The 9172-nt window shown below is 41.2% G+C and overlaps 1 protein-coding gene across 8 annotated transcripts in view; it reads left to right on the top strand.

The window, feature by feature from the left end:
* LOC118796750 (muscleblind-like protein 1) overlaps nt 1-9172 on the top strand; it is a 167741-nt gene that overhangs the window by 84808 nt on the left and 73761 nt on the right. The window lies entirely within an intron of this gene.

The following is a 9172-nucleotide window of genomic DNA, read 5'->3' as shown; positions in this document are numbered from 1 at the left end:
TCTCCACATATTTCTGTCTGTCTGTCTCTCTCTCTCTCTCTCTCTCTCTCTCTCTCTCTCTCTCTCTCTCAGTTCTCTCAGTCCTCTCCTTCTCCCACATGTTCATTTTTCCATCTCTTCTTTTCTCTCTTTCATAACCGACTGTGAGTGTCTGAGTGCTCAGTGAAGTCCGGGCCCTTTAAAGTCAGAAATCTGAGTGAGAGGGAACAGAGAGACACATGACTGCGTACTTCCTTCACAGTGTTTCCTTAGAAATCTCTCTCTCTCTCTCTCTCTCTCTCTCTCTCTCAGAGTCAGATTCAGGTGCTGTTAAGGAAGGCGTAGGTCTTCTGAATTTCTCCCACTGTTTCCTTTTGACTAACAGAGAATGGAATCTTCACCCTTATAACATTCCAGCCACCTTAGCGAGCAGCTCGATTTAGCCTAAATAGTTTGTATCACCACAGCTGTAAGAAAACTTTGTATCTTGATTTGGTAACATTTTACTGTAGGGCAGTGTTTATAAGACTACATTACGACTGACACAGACCTACACACGTTAATAAAGGCTTATTCCAACATGAATCACTCATCATATATCAATAACAGATAGAATTTTCTGTGATTAATTTTGATACTTTGATGTATTCCACTTTCAAATGATGCCTTATATTATCTCCTGTGCTTCGCAGTTTGTGGTAACATTGAGATGGAAGACTATCAGAGATGTATTGTGAAGGCTTTGATACGGTCAGGCTACTTTAATGGCAGAGTCATGTATATTTCCTCTGATGTTTTGGTAAATTCATAAGACTATTATAAATCCTCACACATTCCATGACAGTTGTTGGTTGCCATAAAGAGCTTTTTATACTTATACTATGCCATGTTTAGATTTTATGTAACTGTCAACCATTTTTATTGGTCCATTAATCATGAAATGTTTTCATATATAAATGTATAAATGCTAAGCGTATCCTGTGACGGTAATATAGGTGTTATAAACAGATCATATCAGCTTGTATTAGTAAAACAGATGTTCTTCAATATGTTTGATGTCAAACGATGACCAAGTAAATCAAGTAGCCTATATTTGTAGTTGACCTTTGAGGCAAGGAAGGTCAGTGGTCTCAAAGTGGACAGCGTTAGTGTATGAGGCCTCCCCTGCTTTGCTTCAATGACAGCCATGAGTGGTGGTTAAACAGCCATTGTTTAGCAATGGCTGCTTAAAATTATGGTTATGTAAGAACCTTAATGAAACAGCACAGTCATATTTTGAAATCAAGTTTATGGAACAATTTCACAATCCAGTGAAAAGTTTGCCTGTGCATTATCATACATACACACCTGTTATTACATTATCAACACTTGACCAAGATTGATTCATTGCAGACATTTTCAGACAGAATGACTGGCACATCAGCAGCACAGAGCAAAAGCAGTGTCCAGTCACTAGGACTAGCCAACTAGGCGCTAGCTAATGACTTAGCAAACAACTCATTTTATCACTATGGCCTCAAGTCAGATTCAAGTTAACTGCTAAATGACCTGCAATCATTTGCTACTGACTTCCTTGTTCCATTAACTGTCCATCATTGTGCTGCATGTCCAGCCATTTGTCTAGCAAAAGGCTAATTTGAGGACCCAGAAAGTTTTATACATCTTGTTTAGCATCTTGTTCCTGTTAATCACGTTTTTGTTCTTGTGAATCTTGCAACATGTTAATTTGTACATAATCCATGCATATAATTCAAGTACATTTGGGTCTAAGCTAATTTATAGCACAGGCTGATAACTGAGCTGAACTGCCCTCAGTGGCAGCCACAGATATCAAAAAACCAAAAGATGCTCTAATTCCAGCACACACTGTGTTACAGCAAGGGAAGCTTGCGAGAGAACGTCTTCAAATCTGACTATGTGAGAGAGAAGATGCTTTGTCCATTGTGTCTGAGAGAGCACTGCAGGCCTATCAGTTCAAGTAATTTGAATATGCAAATCCAATTGTGACAAACTGGCAGCGCTTTTGAGCAAAGTTGTTTAAAAAAGATCATCACGACAGATATTTTTTGTGAAACAGCTTCTGGCTCAACCAGTGTTTACTGCTTGTTTAGATCAGGAGAAAATTGGCAATAAGTTGTAAACATAGCATGTTCAAAATATCACACTGCTTTTCATCATTTCATGTAGCCCTGCCTCCTTTTGAGAGGAATACTAATGCTAACAATGAATGAAAGCTCATAGACATGTGTTTACCTGGCTATGCTAATGCACAAAAGTGTGCATTCATAAATAGCTTGCTTCTTGTAATCTTTCACCTGTCATTATGGTCCTAAAAAACTCCCTGACAAACTCTCCAGACAAGTGAACCAGGCGGATTCTGTTCATGAGAAGCTTAAAGACGGCAGCATGTGAAAAGATTTGAATGGCACAGCAGTCAAAGCCATTTGCACAATGAATAAAATATCTGACTAGTCTGGCAGCCTTTAGGAATAGCCTACAGCTATTAGCCAGCAAGTGATGCTCGTTGCTTAGCCTGGGTTTAACAGACTTGTCTGCCATATAAGCCTGCTGTCTAAGCCAGGCAGGCAAGTGAAATGTGCACTACAATAAACTGGACACTGTTGCTGTCATAACAAGCCTCATATCTATAAAATACAAGAGAAATATTTATAATGTCAGGGTGTGTTAACAAGTCCTCCTTCGCTTTGCTAAATTTTAGGCCACTGTACTCTTTCTAGCATGTTCCTCAGCCAATGGAGGTTTGAAGTGGGGAACTGCAGCCCTTTCTGCTAGCGATTAGCATTAGCATAGCAGGATAAGATGCATGTGCAAATGGGGGCTTTAGCTTGAACTTAGCTTGAAGTCCCTTTTCCTGCAATTATGGATCAATGCTGTAACCACGGATGCATTTGTTCATAGCAACTGTTGTAGGAAAATGTTAGCAAAAATCTCATTGAACCTAATGAGAAACATTGTAATGTTTAACAAGAAATTATTTTAATATGACAACAATGAAGCCGTCGGTAGCATTTTCTATGAACACCATGTCTATAAGAACCTATAAACACGTTCATAGCCAGTTATAATGCATTCATAAGGCATTACAAACATGGCTATAGATATTTATAATAATGCATAACACTTTATAGCCATGCTATATGCATGTGTGTTGTGCTGGTACAAGTGGTTTAGACACAGCAGTGCTGCTGGAGTTTTTAAACACTCACTATCCGCTCTATTGGACACACAGCTTACATTGTCAGTCCACCTTGTAGATGTAAAGTCAGAGACGATAGCTCATCTGTTGCTTGACGGTTTGTGTTGGTCATCTTCTAGTCCTTCATCAGTGGTCACAGGACGCTGCCCACAGGACGCTGTTGGCTGGATATTTTTGGTTGGTGGACTATTCTCAGTCCATCAGTGACACTGAGGTGTTTAAAAACTCCTGTCTGTTCCACCAGCATAACACACATTGACACACCACCACCACGTCACTGCAGTGCTGGGAATGATCCACCACCCAAATAATACCTGCTCTTTGGGGGTCCTGACCACTGAAGAACAGGATGAAAGGGGGCTAACAAAGTATGCAGAGAAACAGATGGACTACAGTCTGACCAAAGCTCAAAACAGAACACAGAGGGGATAATTAATGACTGTGCCTTCCTGCTAGCTCTTAGCTTGTGGCTAGTACATTTGCTCATGTCTAGCATATTAGCTTGTCATGTGATTGGTTGGTGCTGCCAGCTTACAAGCCACACCCACATAATAAATGCTTATTATCCAGATGCACTAGAGACTCTTTAGTAGACACAGTGCCTTTTCTCATTTGATCAAACAGATTCATAAACATTACTGACTGACTAAGCTTTGATTGACCACTCGTTTTAGCCACAGGGGTGTTAAGCCCTTAGTGTTTTTGTGTGTTTTGTGTGAGTCTTTGTTTGAGGGCCACTGCCAGGCTCTTTAAATAAACAGAGCCATCTCTGTGAGCTGCGAGGCTGATGACATGGCCTGACACACACATCCAGAGGCGTAGAGAAGCACAGACACACACGCTCAACAATGGGTCAGGCTACGGTCAGCTCACTCCATCTCACTGCAGCAGAACAGCTGTATGCTTACTGTACACACACGTACAGACATGGACAGATACACAAACACAATGATGATAAATGGTAATACAGAGAAAACAGAGCTCAACTACAAAAGGAAAGTTTGTGAACGAACTTTAAGTTGGCTTGATAGCCACTGCTGTGAAATCCCAGGTGGTTGCTAGGGTGTTGCTAGGCCATTGCTAAGTAATCCTAGGCGGTTATTAAACCTCTAGGGTCAACGGACGTGCCAGTGCATAAAGTTCGATATTTCTCAGTGATTCTAATAATGTCTTTGAGATAATACAGTGCAGACATACAGTTAAAACAGTTCCTGAAAATGTGTCCTTTCAATTGCATCCATCATGAGATCATATGTACTCACATCTGTAGTTATAAGCCAATGAAACACACACCATCCGCCTCTCACTGTGTGTAATTGGTGGATTTGTGTGTCTGTCTTCTGCCTCTGGCTTGTTATTGGTGGATTTGTGGGTCCACCTATATTTTACATGAAACTGACCACTAGACACTCAGTACTAACCCATTGTGTCAGGAACCTGTGGTTTTCCGTTCAGTTTACATTTTACAGCCGCTGAAGGTGCTGCAGTGGTTGGCCCTGTCATCAGGAGATCGCGATTCGACTTGATGCTACTGCCATCCGTAGCCGGGAGTCCAAGAGAACACAATTGGCCTCGCTCTCTGGGTGGGTAGGATGGTCCCCCATCTCCCCATCGCTAAGTACAAAGCTAGTCAGCGCATGAGTCTGTCAGCTGACGTAACAGAACTGGCGGTTGGCGCTTTTCTCTGAGCGCGTTCAACTGTCCAATGACTTTGCGGCAGTTCGAAAAGATGCGGTGGCGCTTCACAGGTCTCGGAGGAAGCCTGCGCTAAGCCTTTGCCCTCCTAGCGCTGGTGGTATTGTGTGATTGGGGGAGTCGTAACTAGTGGGTGCAATTGGAAACAACTTAATTGTGGGGAAAACTGGGCCAAAAAAAAAAAGGCAAAAATCAAGAAAATGCCCACAGACCCTCAGTGTAAAAACCAACAAAGAATGTAATTTGACTGGAGTTGGACTTTTGCATGTGACTGTGAGAGTGTGATCACATTTAAATAAGGAAAGAACAGCAAAACCTCCAGATGTCTTAGGGTTAAAAGTGGAACTGTAAAGGCCTACCAGTGATCACGGTGGTAAATCTGTCACTAATGCATTTCTAAAAGTTATAGAGCTCATAAAGAGTGACGCAGATGCATTTTCACAGCTGTGTGTGAAAATGCGGGGTTTGTTTGGCTGGGCGTCTTTCTGCGACGCTCGGAGATGTCTTATTTGTCATGGATGGACGTGCCTGTTTTGCAGAAAGGTCCCCCGGCCGTCTCCTCGCACACACGGTGACACTGCGGCCTCCACTTTCAAGACAATCGCCGCCTTTCTTTCATCAGCGTGACCCTTTGTCTCGCAGCACAACCAGGCCCTTTTTGCATTCTCCTGTTTTTTCCATCCTTAATGAGACAAGAGGTCCTCAGTTCTTTAGCCGTCGCTCTAAAACAAATCTGGAAGAAAGAGGGAGTGAAATGGTAGATTACACAGAAAGCTTTCCTCAAGATAATAGCCTAAGAATAGAAAAGGAGGGCAGAGCAAAGTCTGGCCGGAGACAGAGAGAGATGGATGGAGAGGTAGAGAGAGGAAGAGAGAGAGAGATAGAAAGGAGGATGAAAAGAAATGAGTCCGCATGCCACAATTACAGACACCCGGCTATTGAGCAATCAAGCAGAGAGAAGAAAGGGGGGGAGGGAAGGGGTTGATATAAAAGATTTTAATTCCCTGATGCTATTCAGGACTTTTCAATTTAGCTGGGATGAACGTTATGAGGGAAATAATTATGGCTGAAAGCTGTTGAGTCCTTCTTCGTTTTGCTCACTTTATATGCTGCCATGCTCCCTTCTGCTTGCTCATTAGCCAATGGAGAGGTTTGAAGTGGGGGACCATAGGGCTGTCTGCTAGCGATTAGCATTAGCATAGCAAGAGGATTCAGGTGCATGTTTGTGTGTGTAGGGTGCATTAGCATTAGCTTGAATCAGCTTGAATTGCTTTTTTCCCCTTGTAATTATGAAACGTTAGGCCTCTGTTGACCCATCCATGCTCCGCCAACAAATGCATTCTTTCATAACAGCTGCGAAAAAGCATTAGCAAAAATCTCATTCAGCCTAATGAGAAATTGTCTGGTAGCCTACATAACAGAGTTTGGCTTCAGTGTTCTTCTCCAAGCACAATCCAATGACATTGTGTTTGGAGTTTAAAAGATGCAGTGATGCTTTACGTGACTCAGTGGAAGCATGATGCTAGCCTTTACCCTCCCAGCTTGGCAGCATTGTGTGATACCCAACTAGCGGATGGGTTGGGCAATGACTAAGAGAAACCGAATGAGAAACATTTGCTCACATTTTTTTCTATATTTTGCCACAATACATCGATTTTTCACATTAGACCACTGCAATATTCATTTCCTTACATTCGCTATATAATGTTAAGTTCCCAGTTTGCAATGCTAATCAGTGGCCAATTTCCCAATTTTTATGGCTAAAAGATGTCGTTTGGCTAATTTTTGTGGTGCCATGCTCTCTGCTTCAGTGTTTAAATAATTTAATCCTTTTGTTTCCATTAAGAATGTCATAATGCAAGAAAAGTAGAGTTAAGGACAAGCATGATTCATATGAAGTAAAAATTACAGACTTGCATTTTGTAGTTCCCAGAAATCATTAGGCCTACTTTGAAGGCCTTGAAGACCTGAGGGTTCACCTCTGCTCAAAACATGCCTACAACCCGCACAAAGCAAACTACTCCACGCTTTGGCAAACATGGGAGAATATTTCATTTAAAAGCTGTGAAATGATTCATAAAGCACACTTAAATAACATTTAAAGATGTTATTCAGTAACTTTTGCAAGCTTTTTTAGTCTGGCGACCAGACCTCGCTCTGAACAGCTCAGTCAATGCTCACAGAGTGATTTATAAAAGTTTATTTTCTGTCAGACTGAAAAAAGTTTTTTTCAGAGTGAAACTGGCAAAACTCCTGATTTATAGAAAATAGCATGCTGGAGATATCAGATGCTGATTGGCGGAGAATTGGAGGCTGAGGCGAAAACTAGTCAGGCTGAAAATGACACTGACATAGAATTTGTTACCATCAACTTCAACTCAATCATATGACAAAACCTATCCTAACAGTATGAGGTTTCACAAGTACATAAAGTAAATAGAGTTTTAAATTAACCAAACATTTTGACCAAAACTGAGTTTTGCGCTTCCGATTTTCATCATCTTCCATGGGATTTTTTGCCATTTTTGTAGCTTCAGTGTTCTGATAAACTTGCCAACCTCACAAAAACAGTAGCTATTGAAGAGCATAAATAGGCTCATTTTGTAAGCTTTTAAAATCAGCAATCACTTGAACAATAACTGGCACTGAAACAAGTCTTATTTCAGACACAACAGCGAAACATAATCTTGAGGCAGACGTCACTTTTTAATGAGGCCCTGATCTGCATAGTTCTCTCCACCTGTGCTCATTCCCTCACGTGGTTTGGCCATGGAGGTCCTCCATGGTCTATGTCTTATGAAAGCTCCTCACAAATCGGCCCCTGGCTACCTTGTGGCAGATGGAGGGTGTCAGGATGTCCTTTGTCGTACTGATTAATGAACTCTCATTCATCTGAGTAATTAGTCACTGTCCTGTGGGTCTCATATGTGTAAAGACATGTAACATCAAGAGTCTGGAGCTGTGCCACGTTCTCACTGCAGGCCTAAAGTCAGCAGCTGCGTATTTATGGTCGCTGGACTCTCCATGACTTTCCTTTTTTGCTGACCCACGTCTAACTGTAGTGGCTAAGCTCGGGGTTACAATAATCTGATCAGTCTAATGAGATGCTTGTCTCTCACGCTGTGACATTCCCAGAGGACAAGCGCACTCATATTCTGTCTATGATGTGAGAGAGACTCATTTAACATCTCTCTGACCTTGAATTTTTCATGTTTTAATGCATTTTTTTGACATATTCACCAAGATTTTTGCCAATCTGACTGAAAACATTCTGATTACAGATTCAAACTGAGGTGTTTATTCTCACTCTACTCAAAAATCTGATGGAAAATCTACATTTAAATGTTCACTACAAGTAATCCAATCCAAAATTACACACACGCGTAGAGAACCACTTAGTGTAGATGTTACCATGAAAACTAGCATCACGTGAGTATAGTCAGAGTGAGATGAGCAGCAGTGAGCAGTGCTTGTGTTTTAAATTACTTTAAAATGATGTCAGACTCAGGAAAACGTCCTTCACATGTCCTTATTGAAGAAGGATGAGAGGAAGACGTCGTGTTCTGAGACACGTAAGCTGGACGTCCGTCCCACCACCGTCTTTTAAAGATCAGAGCATAAACTTTGTCTCCTCTGCAGACCAGTTTCTGCTCCGCCATGTTGAACATTATAAACTCTCACTATGACGTGACACACATGAAGAACGTACTTAAACCTTTCGAATGGGAATGTAATCAGATACAGGGGTTTACATGGTTATTATTCTTCTATTTAACAGCTTATTTATAGGATTACCCACCTCGTTCAATCTGAAAGGAATTTTATTCTGAATAGCCTCAATCAGACTAGTCTATTCCTATTGAGCTATTAGTCAGATTATTAACAGATTATCAGGCTGCTTGTAAACGTGGCTAGTGACTCTTTTGGTAAAAAGGTCTGGTGTAAAGATGCCACTGATATTCTCCATTTCTAACAACCCACCTCTTAAGCTGCTGCACATACATATTTAGGATTTTCAGATGACCTAGAGTGACATTTTTTTCTCATGAAATTGGTCCCATTGTACATGAAAACATGATTGGTTGATTCCTCTGTCCCTTTACAATTACGCTGATGGTTAATCTAAGGTTAATTTTCAGCTCTTAAAGTTGTAACCAATAGGAGAGGTTGCTTAGCTGTGTTTGCCCAGATACCACAGAGGAAAACAATTCCTGATTGGTCAATTTTCTGCTCAGCGTTAAAAGAATTTAATCCTGTTGTTCCTTTCCAAAGCAAAACAAA

This window comes from Colossoma macropomum, unplaced genomic scaffold (genome assembly GCF_904425465.1).
Source record: "Colossoma macropomum unplaced genomic scaffold, Colossoma_macropomum, whole genome shotgun sequence".
Taxonomy (NCBI): domain Eukaryota; kingdom Metazoa; phylum Chordata; class Actinopteri; order Characiformes; family Serrasalmidae; genus Colossoma; species Colossoma macropomum.
The sequence above is the reverse complement of the archived record's forward strand: the minus strand, read 5'-3'. Positions and strand labels throughout refer to the sequence as shown.